The sequence below is a fragment of the Mesocricetus auratus genome, unplaced genomic scaffold (assembly GCF_017639785.1).
Source record: "Mesocricetus auratus isolate SY011 unplaced genomic scaffold, BCM_Maur_2.0 Super-Scaffold_100006, whole genome shotgun sequence".
Taxonomy (NCBI): Eukaryota; Metazoa; Chordata; class Mammalia; order Rodentia; family Cricetidae; genus Mesocricetus; species Mesocricetus auratus.
The window spans coordinates 55,487,691-55,514,381 of NW_024429190.1; the positions used below are offsets into that span (position 1 = coordinate 55,487,691).

The 26,691-nt window shown below is 45.8% G+C and overlaps 1 protein-coding gene and 1 long non-coding RNA gene across 2 annotated transcripts in view; both read right to left on the reverse strand.

Annotated features, from left to right (window-relative positions):
* The window catches only part of Igfbp7 (insulin like growth factor binding protein 7), a 60,637-nt gene that overhangs the window by 15,985 nt on the left and 17,961 nt on the right, over window positions 1–26,691 (reverse strand). The gene's annotated exons all lie outside the window — the stretch shown is intronic.
* On the reverse strand, window positions 16,412–24,834 carry LOC121140855. Its single transcript, XR_005877810.1, has 2 exons — window positions 24,361–24,834; window positions 16,412–17,337 (listed from the first exon to the last, which is right to left on the reverse strand). It is a non-coding gene; the product is annotated as an uncharacterized LOC121140855 (long non-coding RNA).

Here is a 26,691-nt window from a genome sequence, read left to right on the forward strand (position 1 = left end):
CCCACATAGCTTAGCCCATCATTGTCCTCTGATGCCTTCCTGGCTGGGCTCATGAAGATGCCAGCATTCTCATGGCATCCGATCAACTGGCTGATCAGCCATCATGATTTTGTTTAATCTTCCACTTGACTTTTTGTTGTAGCAAGCTATGCTTTTTTGGCTACTGCCCACCAACCAGTCAATTAGTACATATCCACTAGCAGATCCATCACTCAAAGCAAATCCCATGGGGAAGGGCAGCTCTGTTGAGGAAAAAGATTCATGAACATACAAAATAAAGCATTCTGCACCCCAGTGGGTAGTATTTTCACATTATGCTGCCCACTGTGTATGTTAACAAGGCACACACAGCTGAATATTAGGACTTCTCTATGGTAGGGTAGTTTGCAAACCATACTCACCTTGACTCTTAATGATGCTGGGCCCTAGAACAGCTCATAGGGTATGAGAGTTTATACCAAATAAGGAGAAAGTGGAGCTTAAGGAAGACGTAACACTCCATACATGGAGGAGTTGGGACAACTTGGCAGAAGTCCTTAGATTGAGATGAGATTCCCATAACATACCCAAGGGGAAAAGATGAAACAAAAGTTCAAAATGGGAGAAGAATAGTAGGAAGGCACTATGGCCAAGGAGGGGAAGGGGGCGAATCAAGTAGAAGCTTCCTGATATTAAGCAAGGGGAAGCAGCAACTGTACAGCTAATTAAAGAGCGGAGCCATCTGCCAAGGCAAGCCATTTTGGGAACTTCCAGAGGTTGGTATGGAAATCCAGCACACGGTCTCCGGGGTCAGTTGAGGTCAGCAAGGGGAGCGTACAGTACTACATCTTAAGCAGCACAGGCCGTGTGCAATCAGGGTTTCAGTTTAAGGGAAACTCATATGGTTAAACAGCTAGTACTAGTCACTAACACTGTAAAGTAAAGCACCCACACTTCAGAGTGATGGGCCCCTGCCAAAACATCGTTTGTGGGGAAGATGCCCAGAGTGCTTCTTTTTTTTCCTAGAAATCATCTACTGGGGTGGCTCAGCACATTTAGACCATAAGCAAAATGCCAGGAGTACGTGGAACAAGCCCTCAATATGTATTAGCATTAACTTCCTGATTCTGGCGTCAACAGTTCTTCCCTTCTCTGAATGAGGAGTGATACAGCTCAAGGACTCAAGTGGCACTTCAAGAGATGATTATGGAGGTCTCTGCAGGATCGTGACACTCTGGGGACTCAGCAGAACATGTGACTCGGCCTGGTAATTGGGTAGTGGGGACACGGGAAAACGTTAAAAGCTGGGGGGCATAGAAGGCTAGAGTTCTCAGAACTCAAGCATGTCAGTCTGAGGAAAGCACCGGACTGGAACAGGAAGGATGGGTCCGGGTTTCTTTAGTGTCTTTAAAACAGATGTTTTTTAGTAACCATGCAAAATAATGAGTTTCTTCATGACAATTTCCTACATAGTTATCGCTGTAACCTGCCCCTCCATATCTGTTGAGTTTCAGCTCAGAACGTTTACATTTTGGGAATTTGAGACATTACCTGGCCAAGAGAATGGGGAAGGGATAGAGAATTCAGAGCGCTGAGCAGTGAGGACAGTGCAATCACCACCTAATTTCCATTTTAGCCTGGGAAGGCCATGTGGGTTCCTTCCTAGGGAAAGGCGATCTTCCCTCTCCCTCCCCACAGGGAATTCCATCTGCTTGCTGCAGCTCACTGGGCCCATCAGACAGAAATGGAAGGCCAAGGTGATGCTCAGCTGGTCTTTTTTGAGCCCACATGACAACACAATACAACAAATCCTGGTAACGGCATACCCAGGCCTGGTAATCACATTTCCTGGCAGGCTTCTTTCTGATGGCCTCTGATTTAGAGAGACACCCCAGTTTGGCTCCAATGTTTGACATTGAGATCTCCTTCGAACATAGTGCGTCCTATTTTTTTCTCAATGCTAGACACACAGATGTCTTTCTATAGACTGCATATCTTATAATTGCTCAAGATCGTTTCCCAAGGTTTGCACTCACCGTGGGATGTGAACAGAAAATTGCTTCTTGTGATTCGCTGCTCAAGAACTGACCATATTTGGTGTCATTTCCCTATTCTTTTCTCTTTTCTTGTATGTTCTAGTACCAAAAAAAATGGGTTACTGACATAGGGTCTGAATTCAGAGTTTGTTCCCTCAGCCTACTGCAGAATGTTCAAGGAGGGTCCAAGCTGATTCCATGGATGATTGTGTCACACATGCTCTGGGGACCTCCTTAGAGGACCCTTGCATTAAGCCAAACAAGGCATATTCAGGTGAGTGAGGTATAGCTCCGTCTGGTAGGGTAGATGAGCCCCAACAGGCCTGTGTTGCAACCTTGCCAAGTGGTGAGATAATATAGTCAGCACAGACCCCATCAAGTTTAACATGTGACTGACTAATGTCCATACACGTTCTGTTAGGCTGGGCTTTACCTGGTTGAAACAGACGGAAGAGCTGACTTTACCAAGTGTGCCTTTCTGAGGGGAACTCCCTAGTTACCTGGGTGTTTCTTACTCATATTAACATAACCTTGGAACTCACAGGCCTGGCCTGTCTGGACTATGACTGACCGTAAATCCAAGGTGGTAAGATACACGATCATTTTTTCCTACTTTGCAAGCACAGAAGTGCTTAGGGGAAATTTCCACAGGAGGGTACTGATAGCCAAGCCAGGCAGACAGTCTGTCCGGATTCTTGGATTTCTAGACGGATAGACAGTGAACTCCCAGAACTCCACATTCATGAGTCTACAGCAACTCCCCTCCCCCAACCACCCCATCCATTGGCATCCTGGGATCCTCTGGCACCCAGAGGGACTTCCTGATCCTATCATGACTGAGATGACTGATCTGTGGGCTTGTCCATTTCAGAGCTGTGTCTGCACCCACAGGCTCCGCACTGACCTAGAAGGACTTTTAGGCTGATTACAAATAAATGTGCTTGATCCGTCCTCCTTGGGGAGAAAGATGTATGGACCTCTTCAATGTCTTTCAACACTAGCAGGGTTGGACTGTTCAACCTAGGGCCACAACATTTAGAAAGACGGAATTTACAGGAATCCCACAGAGCTGAGAACAACGGGTCTTCAGTAGAGGAAGGAGTTCCTTGGCTTTCTGAGGACTGCATCAGCCATGAGGGAATGCCATACTCTAGGAACCCCTGTGGGTTTCTAAGTTAACAGGCTACCAGATCTAGAAACAACCCTCAGAATTGGACTGTGAAGTAGAATCTGTTACCAGAGTTTGTTTAGCCTCCAGAAGGGCCCATTGGAGAAGTTTCAGCCGTAAGTATGGGCACACAGGGTCTTAACCGTGGTTGTTAATTCAGCTGCTCACTGGACTCTCTTACGAGCACCTGGAAAACACGCCTGTCTGGGCCACGTGCCCCATTCTCATATGGAGTCTGGCCCTGGAAGGTTTTAACTGAGTGCTATAAGGCAAGAAGTAGTCAGACAGGAAGACAGGAGGAAAGATGGAGGTGGGGGGGAAGGGAAGGGCCAAGTAGGAGAAAGAATGGCCCTGGCTGCTGCTGGGAGTGAGAGGCACGGTGCAACTCGGGGAGTACAACTGTTGAAGGCGAAGGGGACAGCCCGGTGCACGGGCTCTGGGTAAGGGTATGGAAGCCCGATGACAAGCCCAAGGCCCTTTCTCCAGGCACAGTGGATAGCATCTCACTGCCGCTCATTGCTAGAAGCTGCGAGATCACTGATCTTTTTGAGTCTTAGCGGCTCTCTTTGTTGGCCATTCTTCATTTTGGTGAGTTAGAACCACTGGTTCTCAGGCTACCTGCCCTGACCCGTTCCTGCCCTCCCAATTCCTGCTCTAGATTTTATGCATATAGATGGGGCTTCTCCCTTGTGAACCTGTGGGCGCCCCTCATGGGGATCCCCCTTCCGGCTTTGTTCCTCCTTTGTCAGGAGGCCTGCTAGGATGCCTTCTGGTTCTGACAGGACCAGAGTGTGGTACAAAGAGGGATCTGGCTCGGGTGAGGCACCACGTTGGCACCCACTGCTAGCTGGCATTTGGCCACCGCTCTGACTGATGCTTTACCCATCAGGCCTCAGCTTCCTTCTCAGCTAGAAATTCCATGGATACAACTGCTTGGCAGACAATCCCAGACATGAATCAGCCGTGCACAACTGAGCTCTCCCTGTTCTTGGTGGTTTTCCTTCCCAGCCTGTGCCCTCTGGTTATTTTCTGTGGTGTTCTGTGATGTTCACAAACCCATAAGCTCTCAGCTATTCGCCCCCAGGTCATACCCTTTGTTTTCTATTCTTTGCTCAAGTGTTCTCGGAGTTTCTCCCCGTTCCCTAGGAGGATTTAGCATGTCTTCTCCCATGTTCTGCATTTTCTACTGCTGTTCCCAAGGCTTCACTTGGAACAGGAAGTCTTGCTTCTCTTTTGTGGTTAACTCTTCCTGTGTGGATCTTGGGTTCACATGGAGAATGCTGCTGTGAGCTTGCTTCGTGTGGCACTGTGATCTCGCTATGTGTTTTGTCACGACTAGAAGACAGTTTTTTTCCTGAGTGCCTTGAATTTAGTCTGTAGCCCAGGCTGGACCTGAACCTGCAATCTTCCTGCCTCGGCCACCAGAGTGGGTAGGATTAGAGACCTGCACCACCAGGCCCAGATGGGTGCTGTACTTTTAGGACTGGGACCAAGCAAATGCGAAGTACCTTACAGGTCAGGTGTGCCTGGGGTCTGCCATGGAGCCAGCCCTTTCTCCGCAGGTTTTCCTTCTAGAGCAAACACCATCACTAACCTTAAATAAAATAATGTGTCTCATTTTCAGAATAGCCACACAGATAAGGAGAAACTCTGCTATTAAACTGAAAGGATTTAAATGCTCTCCAAACTCTTGAAGTTGTAGCTTCACTTCTCTTGGACACATTCTCAGGAAATCTCTTCAATAGGATATGTGATCCTTTTAGGGCTCTGGGGGTACAAAGGGTACAAAGACAATGAACAGATTTCTGAACTCAGTTAAGCTGGCCAGCTTCAAGCATCAAGATCTTCTTGGCCACAAGCTTCTCCTGTAGGTGGGTCTTGGAATTCAAGGCCAGCTTCATCCATATAGCAAGTTCCAGACCAGCCAGGGTTACAGAGTAAACCAGAGAGACAGAGACAGAGACAGAGAGAGAGAGACAGAGACAGAGAGAGACACACACAGAGAGACAGACAGATAGAGAGAGACAGAAAGACACAGAGAGAGAGAGAGAGACAGAGGGACACAGACAGACAGACAGACTGAGACACAGGGACACACACAGAGACAGAGAGTCAGAGAGAGACAGCAATCCAGAGGGACACAGAGAGACAAAGAAACACAGGGAGGAGGGAGGAAGAGAGGAGAGAGGGAGGGATGGAGGAGGAAGGAAAACATCTGTGGAAAATGATGTAACAGCTGAGTGAACACATATGCCATGGCTTGGGGATGAAGCACCCCCACAGGTTCATGTCTGAAGGTGTGGTCTCTAGGTGGTGTGCTCTATGGGGGAGAAGACAGAGACTTTAGAGAATGGGGCATGGCTGAGGGTGAGATAGCTTTGAAACATGGTTTATCCCTGGCTTATTCCTGTAGAACACAAGAGAAGAAATGCTAAATCCTATCAGGGAAACTAGGAGAGCATCTGAGAAGGATCACAAAGGGTGTGTCCTGGCCACCATGTGGTAAATAGATCCTCTCTATCATGCTTTTCTGCATGATGTGCTGCCTTACCATAGTCTGGAAACATGGGACCAGACAGCCAAAGACTGAAATCATGAGCCCAGATAAGTCCTTCCTCTCTTAAATTGTGCCTTCCAGGTGTCCATCACAGCAAATGTTAAGTCTGGTTAGCACACCAAATAAACCAAATTTCACATGCCCTTAGGCAGGCAAACACATACATGAAGTGAGGGAATTCACATGGCCTTAGGCAGGCAAACACATACACGAAGTGAGGGAATTCATTTAGGTCTGCCATGAACTGTTGTGCTGGGTGACATGAAGGATTGGAAGATGAAGGTGCTGAGTTTCTACCCAGGATTATAACCCAGGAAGTGTAGACAGGCAAGTGTATGAACAATTATAATGCGGATAGGCTGTAGCTAGCTCTATAATAGATGCAAGAATATTTGGCTGTGTGTGGTGGTCTATGCTTGTAATCACAGAACCCTGGGAGGCTAAAGCAGGAAAGCCATGAATTGGTGGCCAACCTGGGCTCAAAAGAAGTAAAAACTAAACAAAAATGTTCTAATCGAATAGGTCAGAACCAGATTTATGCAAAGGGAAAAGAGCTTTGAAAACATATATGTTTCCTCTAACACATAATAAATAAATGTTCTATATGTTTAAAGATAGTGGGTTTAAAGATAAGGAAATTCCAGGCAATGGATATAATTTTCAAAGATGTTGGTAACTGTAATATTTTATATTGGCATTGGGTTTTATACCCCATATGAATTATACATCTGTTTTATTTTGATTCCCACAACAATCTTGTGGGCTAAGTAAGCTCTTCTATAGATGAGTTTCAGTGAATCAGGTGTCTTCTGTGTGGTCATGGAGATGGCAAGTATACTAGATTTTCTGAGGTCTAACAAGAACCTTCTTCATGCCACATGGTGCTTGTAAGTACAGCCAAGATGTCCAGCCCAGTTTGGTTTTGTTGGATGACTGAAGTGTTTGAGTAAGGAAATGGAATGCTGAGGACTAGTGGCCAGGCTAGATGGCAGAGTTTCAGTGTTCAGCCAAGGAGATAAGTTATGTCTGCAAGTTATCAAGATGGAAAGGAAAACAAAAACAAATATATTGGAGAATGTCTAAAGTTACTAGGTCATAACCAGGATGACAATCATTTACCCTTTGACCCAATGATTTCACAGATGCTAGCAGACTGGGTCAGAGTAAGAAGTTTGGGCTCTAAACTCCAATTAGATGAGAATCACCTTCCCTAAGTCTCATTCTGGGTAGATGTTAACCCCCACTAAATGGCTTGCTTTCTGCTCACAATTTAGAGTAGTCAATCCAGGGAACCCAGATCTTTCCAGTTCTTTTAAAATGAAAAATGTTTTCAATGGATGTTTAACCTAAAAGTCACTATTTGCAAATATGCCTTTTGTTTTGTCTTGCAAATCACTAAGGAAATGGTATATGCAAAAATTTACCTTCTGAAAGCTGGAAGGTGATGGTACATGGCATTAATCCCAGCACTTGGGAGGCAGAAGCAGGAGGATCTCTGAGTTCAAGGCCAGCCTGGTTGAAGTCAGTGTTAACACTCAGTAAACCCACTTTGGTGGATCCCATCAATTTTCCTGTTAGTGAAAATGCTCTCCCTTTATGCATTATGCATGTGCCACGTTTACACTGTCACTTTTATGCCTAGAAAAGGACAGGGTCCATTCTACTAAACTATTTACTAAAGTACAAAGCTCGGAACAAGTCAGATCTGGTTCTGAGGACCCTCCTGGTCTTTGCTCTTGTCACTGGCCTGCTGAACCCTGAGCTCCAGTCACAATGAACTTCCTATGCTTCCTCAAATGTGTCTTGCTCTTCCTGGCCCCTGGATTTGGCACATACCAGTCCTTTTCTAGAATATTCTCCATCCTTTTCCTAGGTTAATTCCTACTATCCTTTAAGTTTCACCTTGATTTTTCCCCCGAGATTGGGTTTCTCTGTATTGTTTTGGAGGCTGTCCTGACCAGGTTGGCCTCGAACTCACAGAGATCTGCCTGCCTCTGCCTCCCGAGCACTGGGATTAAAGGCATGTGCCACCAACACCTGGCTCACCTTGATTTTTGTTTGACACTAAAATCCTTATCTTCGTCTACTCCTCCTCCTTGTGTTTTCTACATCAACCTTGTTCAGAATGAGGCCCTCTTCCTCCACTCAGTAGTTATCTGTATGGAAGCCTTTGCATACTCTGCTAGATTGGACGCTCAGTGCTGAAAGAGGCAGGCAATTTATTTTCCCTAGTTTCTTCCTGATCTCAGGGCCTAGAACAGAGGGAATGATCAGCAAACCACTGAGCCTCAGGAATGAAGTCTCTACCAGAATGCACACCTGGCTTAGTACTTTCATACGAAGGTTTAAACAGTAAGAGGTCAGGAGTCCCTCCAAGAAGCAGGCTTTCCTTGCTGTTACTTATTAAAAATGACCTTGTAGGACTCCAGATTATATAAAACCAGCTAGCTGCCACCATGCTCTGCTACAGTGTCTACATGGGTATGTTTTAGCACAAGTGCAGAGATTCTGATTAATAGTGACCTACTTAGGAACCGGTGCTCAGCTGTTTGTAGGTACAATGCATGAATGTTTGGGCTTGCCCTTCCTGGGCACCTCAGTCAGTTCCCAAGGAGAACTGAAAAGGCTAAAGTTGCTGAATCTGTGTTTTTATGCTTATACTAACATGAGTTATCTGCTAAAAATGTGTTTTAGAAAAGTAGCAATTTTCATTTTAAAAGTTAAAAAATACAACCCTGGAGACAAAAGCTGAAGGTCTGCTCTATAGCTAAATGCTCCTTTCTTAGTCAATGTATAAGATTTAAACATTGGAGGTCACTGGATATAAGGGATGTGACTAGGAAGGCAAGTTGTACAAGTTTTAAGTGAAGCCCACCCACTTCTGTGCTCTAAACACCAAAGAAGAGTCGTGGGTGCTGTAACATAGGGGAAATTTTTTTCTAAAGGAACAGGTCGGTGGGTAATGAAGAAAGCAGAGATTCTCCACTAGTGGGAAAGGAGTACATCCCTGTCATACTTTCATTTTTGTTTGCTTGTTTTGACTTTTTGAGACAGGGTTTCTTTGTGTAGTCCTGGCTGTCCTGGAACTCACTCTGTAGACCAGGCTGGCCTCAAAGATCTACCTGCTTCTGTCTCCCAAGTGCTGGGAGGCCTGTGATACCACACCCAACTATTTATTTTTAACAGTGCTGGAGACTGAACCCAGGGCTACGTGCCTACAAGGAGAACACTCCATCACTCACTACACATTAAGCTTTATTTTCATGTTCTTAAATTGCTATGAAGTCAGGGCTGGAGAGATAGGTCAGCAGTTAAGAGCACTTGTTCCTGCAGAGGACCCGGGTTTGACACATGGCATCTCGAAACTGTCCTTTACTCCAGTTTCAGGGGATCTGATGACCTCTTCTGACCTCACCAGCAACAGGGACACACACGGTGCCCAGACATACATTCAAGTGAAACACCCAATAGCAGGAGATAAATAAATCTGAGAAAGAAACTACCATGAAGTCAATGAACCTTACAGACATGGAGGAGCCCTCAGTTCAATGTTGCCCAAACCTTCATTTTGCAGAAGAGGGCTAGGACTCACACATTTGTCTGAGCTCATCCACAGATAATACTGAAGAGCAGCTGATGGGCTATATAAACCCATCTCCTTCATTTGATTAACACACCGCAGGGACTTTATCTCTCCTCACTTGGGGACACCATCTAGAGAGACAGAACTTCTGGTGCAGACCTATTCCAAGGAAGGCCATGAAGTGTTCCAGCTGTGTTCCTAGGCAGACGGTCAGCTGGCAGATTCATCTTGGGAATAGTTCCAGTTTGCATGAATGAAACATGGACTAGTAAGACAACTTTGGGTCTGGGCAAGCAGTTTCCCCAATTCTCCTGGGTTTCTCGTTGGAAAAGTGCAGCCTGCTCGGGAGTCTGGGAACATCACAAACAGTCCTGGGTAGAACTCCCCAAGTGACCTTAGTCCACATTTCCAGGTTTGTCAGAGTCCCGTTCCCATGTGTTGGCTTACCCATATAAGTCTGAGATAAAACAGACAAACAAAAACAAAAAACCAACCAACCAACCAACCAACCAACCAAAAGAAACCAAAGGGAAAAAATCTTTTGGGTGGGAGGGTACTGGTGGAGGGACGAGGGAGGAGGGGTGGGAGAGGGAGCTGGGATTGACATTTGAAGCATGCATATTTCTAATTTAAACAAAAACATAAAGAAAGAAAAGAGAAAAAATTTTTCCAAAACACATACTAATAAAATCTATCTTCCTGTGTTCTCTGGCAAGACAGCTGGAACATAAGTGATGAGTTCAAGGTCATGGCTCACCCAGCAAGACAAATAAAGTCAGTCAATGGAGGTTAGTAGGGCACTTGAGGAAGCAAACAAGAGTCTGGCTTGGGAAAGGGGCTCTGGAGACAACACAGTTATCTTCCACATCCCTGAGACCAAAATATGGGCGTGGACAACTTAAAGGAGGAAGACTTTATTTTGTCCCATTGTGCAGCCAGTAGTGGCTTGGCCCGAAGGATTCAGGCAGATTACCACAATGGCAGGATCATGTGATGGGAGACTTCTTGGTTAAATAGCAAGCGGAGAAAAGGACATAAAGAAAGTGTTCAGGGGAAGACAGATACCATGCCATTAAGCTACTTCCTCTAAAGGCCCCATTTATTTTACCACCTCCTAATAATGCCATCGTATTAGGACTCTATTAACGGATTAGCACTGATCAGGCCACAGCTCTCAAAATCTGTCTCTGGAAACACTCACACAGACAGGGCTACAGGTGTGCTTTATTAATATCCTAGGTTTTTTAATCCAATGAAGTTGTCCATCAAGAGTGGTCATCACACCTGGATCAACTCCACAGCATGGGGCCGGGGAGGTTGGCTTTTAATAGCAGAGTACTGGAGTGCCAGTAGGTAAGCATTTTCTACTCAGTGGGTCCATCCAGATGTCAGCCTCCTCCCCATGGCAGTGTTGTACATTGGGTTCTGAGCCAGCTCGCCACCACCAAAGCATTGGTAGCATTTCCAGTGGAAGAGAGGGATCAGTAACTGCAAATGAAGAGCTGCCCGAGAAAGGTTACTTGTAGAGCTCCCACCCAGGTCAGGACAACCCTTCAGTATCACTCTCCTCTGGCCACCCTCTGGCTGCAGGAAATCTCTGACATATCTTTCACTGATTTCCTTCCTTCCTGTATGTGCACGCTTTAACTGTGGCTTGACAAATTAAATTATAGTTGTATGTACTTATGGGATAAATGTGATATTATAATTTATGAATAAAGCCAAGCCAAGTCAATGAACATGCCTATCACCTCAAATTCTTATCACATTTGTGTGTGTGTGTGTGTGTGTGTGTGTGTGTGTGTATGTGTAGAACATTTGAAATTTAGTCTCTTCCCAATGGTGAAGCACATGATACACTATTTACTATATCCTCTATGTTGCACAATTGCTGAAACAATCCTCTCCTGTTTAATTGAGCGTTTGTGCCCTTGAACCGCCGTCTATCATCCCATTCTACAGCATCCCCACCCAGCCACTCTTCTTCTCACTCTGATTCTTTGCTTTCGATTGTTTTGGATCTCACATGGAACTGAAAACACGCTATGTTTTTCTGTACCGGCTTACTTCACTCACCATAGTGGTCTCTAATTCTGCACATGTTAAAAATATAAATTTCCTTCTCTTTAAAGCTTGAGTACTATTCCATTGTGCATATATACCATTCCTTCCTTCCTTCCTTCCTTCCTTCCTTCCTTCCTTCCTTCCTTCCTTCCTTCCCTCCCTCCCTCCCTCCCTCCCTCCCTCCCTCCTCCTCCCTCCCTCCCTCCCTCCCTCCCTCCCTCCTCTTTCTTTCTTTCTTTCTTTCTTTCTTTCTTTCTTTCTTTCTTTCTTTCCTCTTTTGCTTTTTCCGAGACAGGATTTCTCTGTAGCTTTGGAGGCTGTCCTGAACTAGCTCTTGTAGACCAGCCTGTTCTCGAACTCACAGAGATCCGCCTGCCAGTGCCTCCTGCATGCTGGGATTAAAGGCATGCGCCACCAACGCCCAGCACTATTTCTTTTTTTTAATCCATTCATCTGCTGGTAGAAACTGAAATTGATTCCATAATTTGGCTATTGTAATAAACATATGATGAATATAAGACTGCTCACATTTTTCTAATAAATTTATTTCAATTTTTTTGGTGTAAATACTTAGAAGAGCCCGTGGTAAATCTCTTCTTGATTTCTCGCTCAGTTCTAGAGTCTTGGCTAATGGCTCCCAGTATTAGAAAGACAGTTGTTACCCTGGTTTCCTGCTGTAAGTTCCTCAGCCCCTGCACTGACCACAGATGCGAGTTTGTTGATACTTGGCAAACTCACTGTTCCTCAGGGCCTCTACAGCATCTGATCCAAGTCCTATTCATCCCTTCTGCCATGTTGGTTTCCCATCCTGTTGTCAATGGACTCCTTTTTTAGGGAGAATCTATTTCTGTTCCCATTGAATGTGGGGACTTATCCCAGTGACTCATTTGAACAGAATGTGTGGGAGTGATGGTATACTGACTTCGGAGATTAGGTCCTAAGTGGTACTGCGGCTTCCTTTTTGCATTATTTGGGGTTACAAGTTCTGGGAGGAGAAGGCTGTCGGCCTGTAACTATGCTTTGGTGTAGCAAATGAGAATTCCCTTTGACAACAAACTAAGTACTCATGACAATGCCATGCCAGTACGCCACAACAGACTGGAGTCCTGGCTGAAATCCACCCCCTCCCTGTGTGTGTGTGTATATTTGTATGTTAGTATGGTACATGTACCTGTGAAGAGAGCATATACACGTGTGTGGATGCCAAAGAATGACACTAGGTATCTTCCTTGATGGCATTCCATTGCATTTTGAGACTCTTCCACTGAATTTACAGCTTTTTAAAAGGTTAGCCTGAGTGGCCAATGAGCTTTAGGAATCTGCTTGCCTCTCCCCTGGCCTCCTGGCTCTGGGTTTACAGACCCTGGCTGTCACGTGTAGTTTTAGGTGAGCACAGCGGGCCTGACTCAGGTTATGTGGCAGGCACTGGACATTTCTCTAGCTCCCTGGCTGACACTCTGACTATTTTCACTTGACTGTTATAGTCGGAACTATGAGGTTGAGATATTCCAAAGTTTAGGCCCACAGGGAGGAAAAGTCCAAGATAATAAACATTTATTGTTGTTTTAGGCTTCTAAATTTTGAACTAATTTATTATGTAGTAGTAAATAATGAATACATTTTTAAGCTTTCCCTACCACAGCTGGAGAGCTCCCTGAATAACTGCAATCTCCTTAGGGAGAATGAGGACTTTTTATTTGTTTTTGACCATAAAATCCTCCTCCCCAAGGGGTACCATAAAATCAAGAACAACCCAGAAGCTGAGTTCCCACATCACGCACTAACATGAGGTTCCCACATCACGCACTAACATGAGGTTCCCACATCACGCACTGACATGAGGTTCCCACATCACGCACTAACATGAGGTACCCACATCACGCACTAACATGAGGTTCCCACATCACGCACTAACATGAGGTTCCCACATCACGCACTAACATGAGGTTCCCACATCACGCACTAACATGAGGTACCCACATCACGCACTAACATGAGGTTCCCACATCACGCATTGACATGAGGTTCCCACATCACGCACTAACATGAGGTTCCCACATCACGCACTAACATGAGGTTCCCACATCACGCACTAACATGAGGTTCCCACATCACGCACTAACATGAGGTTCCCACATCACGCACTAACATGAGGTTCCCACATCACGCACTAACATGAGGTTCCCACATCACGCACTGACATGAGGTTCCCACATCACGCACTGACATGAGGTTCCCACATCACGCACTGACATGAGGTTCCCACATCACGCACTGACATGAGGTTCCCACATCACGCACTGACATGAGGTTCCCACATCACGCACTGACATGAGGTTCCCACATCACGCACTAACATGAGGTTCCCACATCACGCACTGACATGAGGTTCCCACATCACGCACTGACATGAGGTTCCCACATCACGCACTAACATGAGGTACCCACATCACGCACTAACATGAGGTTCCCACATCACGCACTAACATGAGGTTCCCACATCACGCACTAACATGAGGTTCCCACATCACGCACTAACATGAGGTACCCACATCACGCACTAACATGAGGTTCCCACATCACGCACTAACATGAGGTTCCCACATCACGCACTAACATGAGGTACCCACATCACGCACTAACATGAGGTTCCCACATCACGCACTAACATGAGGTACCCACATCACGCACTAACATGAGGTTCCCACATCACGCACTAACATGAGGTTCCCACATCACGCACTAACATGAGGTTCCCACATCACGCACTAACATGAGGTTCCCACATCACGCACTAACATGAGGTTCCCACATCACGCACTGACATGAGGTTCCCACATCACGCACTGACATGAGGTTCCCACATCACACACTGACATGAGGTTCCCACATCACGCACTAACATGAGGTTCCCACATCACGCACTGACATGAGGTTCCCACATCACGCACTGACATGAGGTTCCCACATCACGCACTGACATGAGGTTCCCACATCACGCACTAACATGAGGTTCCCACATCACGCACTAACATGAGGTACCCACATCACGCACTAACATGAGGTTCCCACATCACGCACTAACATGAGGTTCCCACATCACGCACTAACATGAGGTTCCCACATCACGCACTAACATGAGGTTCCCACATCACGCACTAACATGAGGTTCCCACATCACGCACTAACATGAGGTTCCCACATCACGCACTAACATGAGGTTCCCACATCACGCACTAACATGAGGTTCCCACATCACGCACTAACATGAGGTACCCACATCACGCACTAACATGAGGTTCCCACATCACGCACTAACATGAGGTTCCCACATCACGCACTAACATGAGGTACCCACATCACGCACTAACATGAGGTTCCCACATCACGCACTAACATGAGGTTCCCACATCACGCACTAACATGAGGTTCCCACATCACGCACTAACATGAGGTACCCACATCACGCACTAACATGAGGTTCCCACATCACGCACTAACATGAGGTTCCCACATCACGCACTAACATGAGGTTCCCACATCACGCACTAACATGAGGTTCCCACAGATGGGCAGTTAGCTGTTGGGGACCATTATGATCTGGCTCCAAGGAGGTATGTACACTGATAATAATATAGATTTCAAGGATTTTTTAAACATTTGTACTTTGCATCTTACAATGCTCCAGGTTATGTAACTCATTGTATTAAAAAGACCTGAAACACACTGCCCAGGATCCGCAGAGCAAAAGCCTTTACCATGAGCATCCATAACTTTAAACAGCCCATAGAAATGTAATGGGGTATTTTTGTCTTGTTAGTCTTGTATTTATACTTTAAGGAACAGTGAGATTAATCTGTTATGCTGCAGCATGTCTGAGTATGTACAGATTTGTTTTGTTTTTGTTTGAGACATGTCTTTCTATACAGCTTTGACTATCTTGGCACTAGATAGTGTAGACCAGGAGTCCTTGAACTTGCAATGATCTTGAGTCTGAGTGTGGGATGCTGGGATTGCAGGTATACACCACTTCACCTGGCTTACACTTGCTGGCTTTGGATCAGTTTTCAAAACCATACAGCATATCAACTCTTTGCACAATAATTTAGAGCATGATAGGTAATTAAACAATAGATGATGTAAAGTACAGGTGTGTATAAATACTGCCATTTTTATATAAGGGCCCTGAGCATCTGTGACATTGGTATTCCAATCCCCGTGTGTACTGATGGGCATCTGTGTCAAGGTTTCTCTATTTCCAGGCTGTTTACTATCCCTCACAACAAAATACACCAGGATGACCCTTAGCAGGAGTGCTTTGACACCCGGAGCTTCTCTACAGGAATTTAGGCAAATTTTACAAGATGCCCACTGGACTCTTGGTATAATGCCTCGTCAGGGGAGTAGTTCTGGGGAGAATGCTGGACCAGTGGAAAAGTACCTGCTGTGCAAACGTGAGGACTTGAGCTTGAGAATTCTCAGTACCCCCACAAAAATCTGGGTGTGGAGGTGTGAGCCTGTAGCTGGGGAGGTGGAGACAAAATAATCCTGGGGGTTCACTAACCAGACAGCCAATGACGGAGCTCTGGGTTTGGTGAGAGACCCTGTTTTACGGGTGGTTAAGGTGGTTAGCAATAGCATCCTATATCAATCTCTGGCCTTTACATGTATATGTATGTGTATGTACATCTACATAGTATGTGCATGTGCATATGTATATGTGTATGTGTGTGTATATGTATGTGTACCTGTATGTGTAGATGTATTTGTAAGTGTGTCTATATAGTATGTGGATGTGTAGATACATATGTAAGTGTATATTACATACTCATACATACACACATGCATACAGAAGAAGACACACACAGAGGTTTCATAGAGAGGCTGGCCTAACTAAAACAAAAAACTGAAAAAGTACTCAAGCCACATTTGTTGACATGTTTTCCATCACTACCTCCTCCCCAGCCACCTAACCAAAACATAAAAAGATAAAAAAGGTCAGATTGTCTATTAACGGAACCGAGTCTGTTTATCTGTGCATTTCCATTACGGGTAACAAATCGAAGAAAGCACATTTTTTTTCCTGCTCAAGATCTCATTTAGCAAATCTCTTTGGGGACAGAAATAAGTGAAAATCATTAACAATATTAATTTGTAAGGGAAGGCTGTTCCAAATCACGCCTCTACATTTTCCTCTGGCTAAATGAGATGGGTGCCCCGGGTCACATTTTCAGTGCTGGAACACGGTCAGTGAAGGCTTAAAACATAATGGTTTTCAAGTCAAACACGGAAATTATGAAGCCAAGAGCTAGAGTTAGAAAACCTCTGTTTCCTGTTTAGAATGCCTAAGCCAGCTCACCAACTGGGGGAGAGGGTGATGAGTGCTGGACTCAAGGGTCCACCAGGGAACTTTTCCATCTGGTTATGACCGACTGTGGCTGGGGTGCCTGGAGTGCATGAAGACCCTGAGCTAAATCCCCAGCAGGAGGGGTGAAGATTAATCTTGAAAGACAAATGTCATTGATCTTGTGAATAAGTGTTGGAGGCACTTCCAATTCAAGAAAGCTACCAAAGGGGCCATTCATTGAAGATGGATTCTCCCACACTGGCTCATTGTACAACGCTTGATAGGTCTTCTGCTCTGAACACATGTGGCGTTCCAGATTAATAAAGTCCCAAGGGCCCACGTGCATGCGCTGGTGCAATGTCTGCATCTGGCTGGAGGAAGAGTGAGCAAGAGAACTTTTTGGTCCAAAGTGACAGCCATTCCTCTGGGTTCAGCTGAAAGCACTGTCTTTGATAAATTTCTTTGGCATTATTTGGGGGAGTGCACAATACTACTTGATATCTAAAAAGAGCACGCTTTCTGATGCAGCCTTTGGAGAGCTGATTCTGACCCAACACTTTGTCCCTTGTTGTCATGGAGACCTTTTCATCCACCAGGAGCATCCTGTGTGTGCAAGGAGAGATAGCCAGATCTGTCAAGCTTGCTTAAACAACCTGTGCTAATGTAAGTTTGTTTGATCACTTAGGTATAGGTTAAGCAACCCTAGCCCTCCTGTGGGAGGGCTGTCCCTGTGGGAAACTGGACTCTTCATTTTCCCCGTAGTGGTCACTGTGTGGGTGGGAGCTCTCACACCCACATGCTGAGCCACTACATCCTTGGCCTGCAGTCTCGGGCCTCAACTCAGTAGAATGGTTGGCTTTAGTCACTCCACAGTGGGCCTCAGAGAGCCACAGTGATTTTCAAAACTTTATGAAGGTTAGTGTGGGATAGCCTTTTCTTGTTTTTACTGTCCTGCTTACATCTTTGTATACTGCCCCTTTAACCCAGAGCAAAAACAGCTTATTATTCTTTCCTCTGCTTCATTTAAATACAGTTTGTTCTCTCCAGAATGCAATCAGGTTAATAATGTTGAAATTTAACCCCCATTTGGAGTTACTAAGTGAGGAGAGAAGGGACCTTTCTGAAGCAGTTTGGCTTTTGCTCTCATGATTAGTGGGTTAATAGGTTATTTTGATTGGGTCAGCTGTAAAAGCCAATCTGGCTAGCTCTCTGGCTCTCTGGTGGCTCACATCTCTCTCCATGTGATGCCTAGTGCCACTTTGGGACTTGGCCAGCAAGAAGGTCATCGCTAAATGTGGTCCTCTGACCGTGGGCCAAAACCACGAGTGAAAACAGATCTGTTTTCTTTATAACTTACCAGTTGGTAGTAATGCGCTATTTAGCAACAGAAAGCGACTAAGTCACACCAACTTCTATCTTTTCTTCTGCTTGCTCTGGAAGTGTAAAAGTAAACGTGGGCTCCATTTCTCATCCCAGCAAGTGTCCCGCACTCTCGGTCTGTTCCTCTACCCGGCACAGAACACTCAAGGTCTCCTGCCAGCCCATTGCCTGGAACTCAAGTCACTCTTGCCCCCCTCACCCCTGCCTCCCCGGGCTGCTGTCCTTTTTATACCATTCAAACAAACACACATCATTCAGAAAATGAGAAACTAGGAAAGCCAGGCTCTGCTTGAACTCAAGGCCCTGCCTGTTTCAGCTTCACAAGTGCTGGGATTGGAGGTGTGGTGCACACCCCAGGTTGCGAGCTCTTTAAACTTTCCAGTGGCTTATTTCTTTTTAAATCTTTCAATCAAAACAAACAACAATACATGTTTCAAGGTGTGGGGGTGGATACCAAATAAAACCCACTTACCAGCACCCAAACACGACCATACTTCAAAAATCTAAATTATACTTAATTGGTATCATGTCTTTTAAAACAATAGAGCACTATCTACTTCAAGTGTAGGCATCCTCAGGGTGGAGTCATATTTTGTATGGCAGACATTAAGTCTGATTGGAATGTGACGAGAAACAATGTTCTGTGAGGAACACCATGCTGACCGGACGCTTGACTAAGCACGTTTCAAAGCCTGGTGTTTTGTTCCCAGACATCTTCCTTTAAAAATAAGCAATCCACTATTCAGAACCTTCTCTGTGCACCACGGCATTGAAGGAATTTGAGAGTTTGCAATTTCAAAGTTAAAAATTAAAGACCCATGGATAAGACTTGAATGCGTTTATCCACAGTGAGACGGGTATGGCTTTGAAGAGTCCATCCTCATTAGGATCATAGAACACGGGCGTGACCTGGTACAAGGCCACTTCAACTACCCTCCTGCCTGGCACAGGAGGCTGTATGCTAACATGAGCCTGTCTTCAAAGGATGCAGAAGTTGCCACGGAATCACAGTACCCAGAGTTCAGTTGTTTTCTCAATCAGTGTTATTTTTATTTTGTGAGGCTTAGGATACCCCCAAATGACTTTGGAATAAATCCTGAACCCTGTAGGACAGATCAAAGCTTCCCCATCCACAGAGGAATGTCTGCTCCTCCAAGCTTGGGGAGGTTTCCAGACTAATGAACTAGAACACTGTCAGATGCCCAGTTGCCAAGTACTATGTTAAAGTGCTTTTCTAATGAGATTTCTGCAAGGTAACCATAAAACTTTAAAAAGAGCACTTAGCTTCAGTGAAAAAAGGAAAGGGAAAAAAAGCCAACAACCAAATGCCTCTAAAGGGGAGAAGACGCCAACGTGGTAGCTAAGGAGGCTAAAGAATGAATGGAAAAATAAAGTCCAAGTGATTTTCACATCTGACATAGTGGGCGGGCATGAGCTAGCGTGACGTGGTGGTGATGAAGGAGCCCTGACGTCCACAACTGACTGTAACTACTGCTCTTCCCACTCACCGTGTCTGTCTGTAATGGATCTGCTACGTACATGAGCTCCAGAGAGGACTGCTCTCACACAGACGGAATCCCACGTCCAGAAGTACGTGACAATTTAGGAAGACTATATGAAAATCTTGTGCCAAGGGTCTTGCCTTAGTCAGCCTGGGCAGCTATGCCCAGGTGGCTTACACAGAAGAGGCTTCTCAGAGTTCTGAAGGCTGGCTTGGAGGTACAAGTTCCTTGTGCAGGATCGGGTGGGAGCTGGTGAGAGTTTCACCTCTTTTGTGGATAGCCATCTTCCTATGGCAGCCTCATACAGCTTGACAAGGTATTGATCCCATCCCTAAAGGCTCTACTCTTATGAGTTAATTGTCTCCCAAAATCTTCACCTGCAAACACCATCAAAAAAGGGGACTTGAGCATATGAGTTTTGGGGACACATAACCCTTTAGTATACCACAAATCTCTCTACTTAAACCAATATGGTGGGGGTTTCTGCTGTGGTTTGTATGAGAATGGCCCCCATAGGCTCATATGTTTGAATGCCTGGGGGAATGTTTCTCAGGATTAGGAGGTGGGGCCTTGTTGCAGGCAGCTTTGAGGTTTCAGAAGCTCATGCTACTCCTAGTTAGCTCTGCTTTGTGCTGGTAAATCCAGCTGTGAACTCTCAGCCTGCATGCTGCTATGCTCCCCGCCATGGTGGTCATGGACTCTTAACCCACTGGAACAGTGAGCTCAAATTAAACACTTTCTTTTTTTTTTTTTTTAAAGATTTATTTATTTATTTATTACATATACAGTGTTCTACCTACATGCCAGAAGAGGGCACCAGATTGAATTGTAGATGGTTGTGAGCCATCATGTGGTTGCTGGGAATTGAACTCAGGACCCCTGGAAGAGCAGTCAGTGCTCTTAACCTCTGAGCCATCTCTCCAGCCCTAAACACTTTCTTATTAGTTGCCTTGGTCATAGTGTTTTGTAACAGCCATAGAAAAGTAACTAAGACAGCTTCTGACCTGAAGTACGAATAGTACCAATGTCTCAGAGCTTGGACTACTCTGAAAGACCTTTCGACAGTCTCTTCTTGGCTCTTAGCTGTCACTCTGCCTTCATTATTTAACCATGGAACCTCCCTGACAACAATTTCAAGAAAAATTCAATCCAAGATGGAGAGTGTACTTTTCTTTGCCAGTCGCCTGGGCCCTGCCATGCTGTCTGAGCCCCCAAATAACACACAGGACACTATCTTAATTATACAGCTATTGGCCATTTGCTTGGTTTCTTACTGGCTATCTCTGACTTAAGTATTTACCCCATAATTGTTAATCTAAGTATTTCTTTTACTGGAGAAAAGAGTCCAGACCTCTTATTCCTCTGGTGCCTACATGGTGTCCCCTCTGTCTCTCTTTCCCAGAATCTCCTCGATTCCTAGTCCCACCTATCTTGCTTCCCTATTGGCCAACAGTGCTTTATTCAACAACCAATAAGAGACAGATTTACAGAATGTCATCTCCCATCAGGTTGACACCAAAGAGGAGCTATTGTTTAATATTTTAAGATAATTTTTTCACTAGTATTGGAAAATGATTTATTTAATGTCAACAGGATTAAAATGACTTTCTAACTTTGTCATTCTAGGTTTAAACAGAAGAAATGTAGCAGAATAAGACAGTCATGAGTAAATATGCTTTATGCAGCCACAGAACACACTCAAACAGCCCTCTCTGGGCTTCTTCAAGATAAGCGCATGTTAAGAAGCCAGGGAACCGACCTAACACTGACTCTGGAACACAAGGCCCAATGCAAACTCTGTGAGATAGCCTGAAGGTGAATTCTCTAAGAAGCTTTAAACCTCAGTAACAGAGGTCTAAATGTAGTAATACAGAGCAGAACAATTGCTGTGCTGCAAGACATGGTGGTAAGCTCTCAAGTTCCAGCAAAGGCAGGGGGACCAGAAGTTCAGCATTATCCTTGGCTATACAGTGAGATCAAAGCCAGCCTTGGATCTATGAAATTCTGTTTTAACAATGGTGACAATAACCAAAACTAAGCAATCGGGTCCTAGAACCCAGGCTCCTAACCACTATGTCGTATTATTCCTTAGACAATCTTTTTAAACAACTGTACCACATTCCTGGGAACTTTGTTTTTTAACACTGACCTTGTTGAGGGAATGCTGGCCAACCCACAGCCCATAGGGCCCCTGACACAGTCAGGCATTTCAGAAATGCACTTGGCTGATAGCTGGGAGTTTCCCCCAGCAATGGAAAGTTCCAGTCACACTGTTCAAAAGACCGGTTTGACCATCTACTCCTGCTGACCCGGGGAACTATCCCACAGGCCGGGCTGGCTCCGAGCCCGTGAGGGTCACAGATGTTTGTGGACCAACTCAACGCCTTCTACTGCAGATGCTCATGTTTGCAAGTGCATCCTGGATGTGGGTTTCCATTGTTGCTGGCTAACGCTTTCCATTTAGGTGAAAAAACAAAAACAAGAAAACCCTCAAACTGACCTTGAGGCCTTTGAAAGTGGGGTGCATTCCTTCCATCTACAGAAGTAACACACAGCTAGCTCCTCAGCTCCCCTTGCTGCTTGTTCAACACCATCAACTCTCTATGCAGCTTTGCACTGCTTTGTGATTTCTTCAAAAAAAAAACGCAAAACAAATTGCAGGTGATTCATTGTGGTTCGTGTCGCTAAAACATCCCGTGTTCTTCATTAGCAAAAGCCCTTTCTCCCCTGCCATTCAACATAGCTTGATGAGATGCAAATAGAACCATTTTCCGCTTTCCAACTGAACAGACATGGGGGAAGAAAGGCAATAAAGAGAGCAGTGCTTTGCTTATCGCTGTGTTACACATTAACACAGCCCTCCTTAGCAGAGGTTCTTCAGGGTAGGCACACTTCAAAAGGTCCAGTAATTGACAGTGTAAGCACCTCGGCTCCCTAAGACCAGTGCAAACACTGGAGACAGGCTGCAGATGAATTCTGTACGGAACCCCTAGCCTTCGGCAGCTCAACAGAAAATACATGCACAGAGAAGCAACTTTCCCAATTTCTCTTCTAAGGAAATATGGGGACAAAGCCAAAACAGAGTTACCGGGGAAGACAGATGGCAGGCTCAAGTCTATGTGGTATCTTTCCAGGTGACCTCTGTCCAGCAGAGTCCCTGCTGCTGACCTCTGATAGTGCCTTTTCTGTGACCCTCATTCTCATTTTCTCATTTACTGTGAACAGTAAAAACGACCATTGCCACGAACAATTCTGCCCCCACCGCCATTTAATAAACCGACGATAATGCCACGCCCTGCATACAACGTCTGTGCTGATCCACACAAGCCCCTGATGAGGTGTATTACAGACAGGGCCCTGAGACTCCACCTGGTCAAGGATCTGTCAGAGTCACAAGAGCTTCAGCACCAGATCCCAGAATAGTGTTGACTCTAGGACTCGCATCTTAACAGGATTCCAGTAGTCATGGCTCTTTGACATGGTTTTCCATCCTGTAGGAGCCGACCAAAGCCTCGGTAGGCATCTGTGCTAATTCCCAGCTATAAGAACGAATGAACCATCCAATCAGTTTCTCCCTGTACAATGGGAGAAGCACCAGCCCCTCAGGGATGTGTTCCTGATGATTAAGTTTTCAAAACATACTCTAAATGACGAAAGTGGGAGATGCTGCTACAGTTAGATACTGAGGGTCCACTCAAAGCCCACATGTTAAATGTGTGGTCCCAGCTCATACTGCTGTTGGAGGCTGTGGCAACCTTAACTGGAAGCCTTTGGTTTACAGGGTGTGTGTCTGTTAAGGGTGTAATGAAATCCAAACCCCCTTGGTTTCACCCTTATTTTTCTAAAAAAGATTTTTTTTGCTTTTTGAGACAGGGTTCTCTGTGTAACAGCCCTGGCTGTCCTGGAACTCACTTTGTAAAGCAGGCTGGCCTAACTCACAGAGATCCACCTGACTCTGCATCTTAAGTACTAGGATTAAAGATGTGCACCATTACTGCCCAACTAAACAAAAATTATGTTTTTATATGTGTGAGTTTATGTGCACCACATGGGTGCAGGAACCCTTGCAGCAGAAGAGTATCAGAGTCCCCCTCTGAACCTTAGTCGCAAATGACTATGAGCTAACCACTGAGCCATCTATCGCTCTAGCTCCCAGTGTGCGTGTGTGTGTGTGTGTGTGTGTGTGTGTGTGTGTGTGTGTGCCTGCCCACATTCTAGTCACAAGGTGAGCAGTTTTTCTCTACTTCACATTTCCTTGTCACTATGCTTCATCACAGGTCCCAAATTAGGGACGGAAACCTCCCAAAGTGTGAGTGACAGTGACCTTTTCGGCCTATGAGCTCTCATGGGTGTTTGCTGTGGTGACGGAGGACTGAGTGACACCATGTATAAGACGGCGAGGGGACATGGGGATGGGATAAGATGAAGTCACTTCCCCGCTGTCACTATCTCCCACATTCTGCCTGGCCCAGCCCTGTGTGCTCTGGGAAGCCGGCCATGACTGAAGCCAGGGAAGTGACCGTACTCAAGTTTACAGCAAAACCTATCTCCCAGCCCCACCCCTGCCTGGCCGTTTAGAGGGAGCTTCCTCTGTGAATTTTCTTTTCGTATTCTATTTATAGCTGGCCAGGGGCAGCTCCAGTCTAACCCACACCCCTTTCCCTACAACACAGGCTGGGCGGGAGAGCATGGGAAGGCAGAGCACAGGGCGGTAAGGGAGGTGCAAAGAGGAGTGGATACGTACCAAGGATGTGCCTTTCGTTACGGAGCTACCCCATTCCTTCCCCGTCAGGATGGCAACGTCAACTCCCCATGCTTCAACCCCTCGCCCTGACCTTGTCTGGCGCCTCTGGAATCTCCCGGGTGGGTTAGGAATGCCAAGGGATGCCTTATGGTCCACTTCACTGTTTCTCTCCCAGGAGTCAACACCGGCTTCCTCTCCAGGGCTTCCCCCTTTTGTCAGTACAGGAAGTAGGGATCCTAACTTGGGTATTTTAAAGTGGGACCTTGGGTGGGTACTTTCTAGAATGTTCTTGGCTACAGGGTAGGAAACTTCCTCCGAGGTTGTCAAGGTTAAGCTTGCCTGGTCATCACTTTGGAATCCCCCATGTGTCTCTTCTCTTACGGCTTCTACGGAGCAATGGCCTAAAGCCTGGGGGTGGGGCATTTAACACAGCTGCTGCTGAGATGCTTAGAAATTATGGAGAGGGGAAACTGATGTTAGGAACTGTCCTGCTCCACCCCCCCCCCCCCCCCGCTCCACACCATAGACCACATATTTTACTCCCCACAAAGGAAAACATTCCTGACCTTTGTTTAAAAGTTTATCAGAGGCTGTCTGGACTCGCAGTCTCTAAAGCTGCATTCTTTATTAGTCACATACTTCTTCCTGTGTGGTGTGACCCTCCAATCCAGACAGCGATGCTTGGACCTTGAGCAAAAACCATTTGGTGATGGAAGCATTAACTACCACCCAGGGCCTCTCACCGAGCCTAAATTCAAGCGGGGGCTGCAGTGAGACCTCGGGATTCCTGGTGGTGGCAAGGGGTTCAGTTTTGAGTATATGTGAAAAAAATCCTCTTATCTGAGATATTAGTGACTTTTTTCACTGTTGTGACAAATGCTTGACAGACACAACTTAAGGGCAGAAGGAAGGACTTCTTGGGCTCGAGACCAGGAAGGAGGGGTAGTGAGAGAGACTCTTCTATGGCAATGAGAGTTTGGAAGACCACTTGTCGCCACTTCGGCAGGTCAGAAAACAGGAGTGTTTGGCTTAGCAAGGGTGGCAGGTTATAACCTGCAAAATCTTTTCCCAGTATGTCCATTCAGCCTTGCCATGTGAACATTTCATATCCAAACCACAATAGTTCCAGCTACTGTGGGACCCTGATCTGTTTTCACATACTTATGAATATATGGTGTGGTGAAGCATGTTTTTGTTGCTGAAGCTTCTTGTCCCACCAGGTCCTGCCACCACTTTATCCCCGAATAAGCACACAAAGACTTATTTTAATTACTAAACTGCTGGCCGATGGCTCAGGCTTCTTATTGGCCAGCTCTGTCTTAACTATGGACCCATTTTTCTTTAATCTATGTATTTCCACGAGGCTGTGTCTTACCGGTAATCCAGCATGTTACTCCTTGGGCAGCGAGACATCCTCTCGCGGCACCTCTCTGCCTACCTCTCCCAGAATTCTCCTCGTCTCCTAATCCTGCCCATCTCCCTGCCTCTACTGGCTATAGGCCAACAGTTTCTTATTCATCAACCAATAGGAGAAACATATATTCAGAAGGACATCCCCCATCACGTGTGCATGTGTGTGGGCACACGTGTGGCACAGCACACATATGGAAGTCAGAGGACGACTTGCAGGAGTTGGTTCTCTCCTCTCACCATGTGGGTCTTGGGGTTCATACCAGGTTGCCAGGTTTGGGAGTGGACACCTTTACCAGCTGAGCCATCTCACTGGCTTCAGAGCCCTGATCTCTAAAGCAAGACTAGAATCCTCAATCCAGAGAGAGACAGATGGTGACTCTAGATCTCCAACACAAAACAAAGGATCGTGCAGAGTTTTTATTCTGGCTCAGAAATGCTTCTACTCTGGGGTTGTAACCAAATCATTTTGCCTTCCTGGTCCATTGACATTGATAAATTAGATCGTACTTGGGATCTTATGTAAGTAATGGGCACCCAACAGGCTTTGGGTGCACAGGTAAAAGGCAATGCATGCCAAGCAACTGAGCCAGTGATGGTGTGTGTCAGGCAGAGGTAGAGCCCAGCGTCAGGGAGGACACTGCTGACAGGCAGGCTAAGTGGGACTTGGCTCCATTCCCACCATATTCTGTTAGTCTTCAGCTTTTTTTTCTTTGTGCTTTGTGGGACCCTCTGTTTTTTAAACAGTTAAATGGGAAGGATGGAGTAGTGACCCAAGAGGTCCCTTTGGGGCCTTGAGTCCTCTCTGATTGATTCTTTGTTTCTACACATGAAATGGAAGGAGACAGAACCACACAGCAGCCCAAGTCTCAGTTACATTAGGGGAGTCAGCCTTCCCCAGAGTCAGCCTTCCAAGTTCCG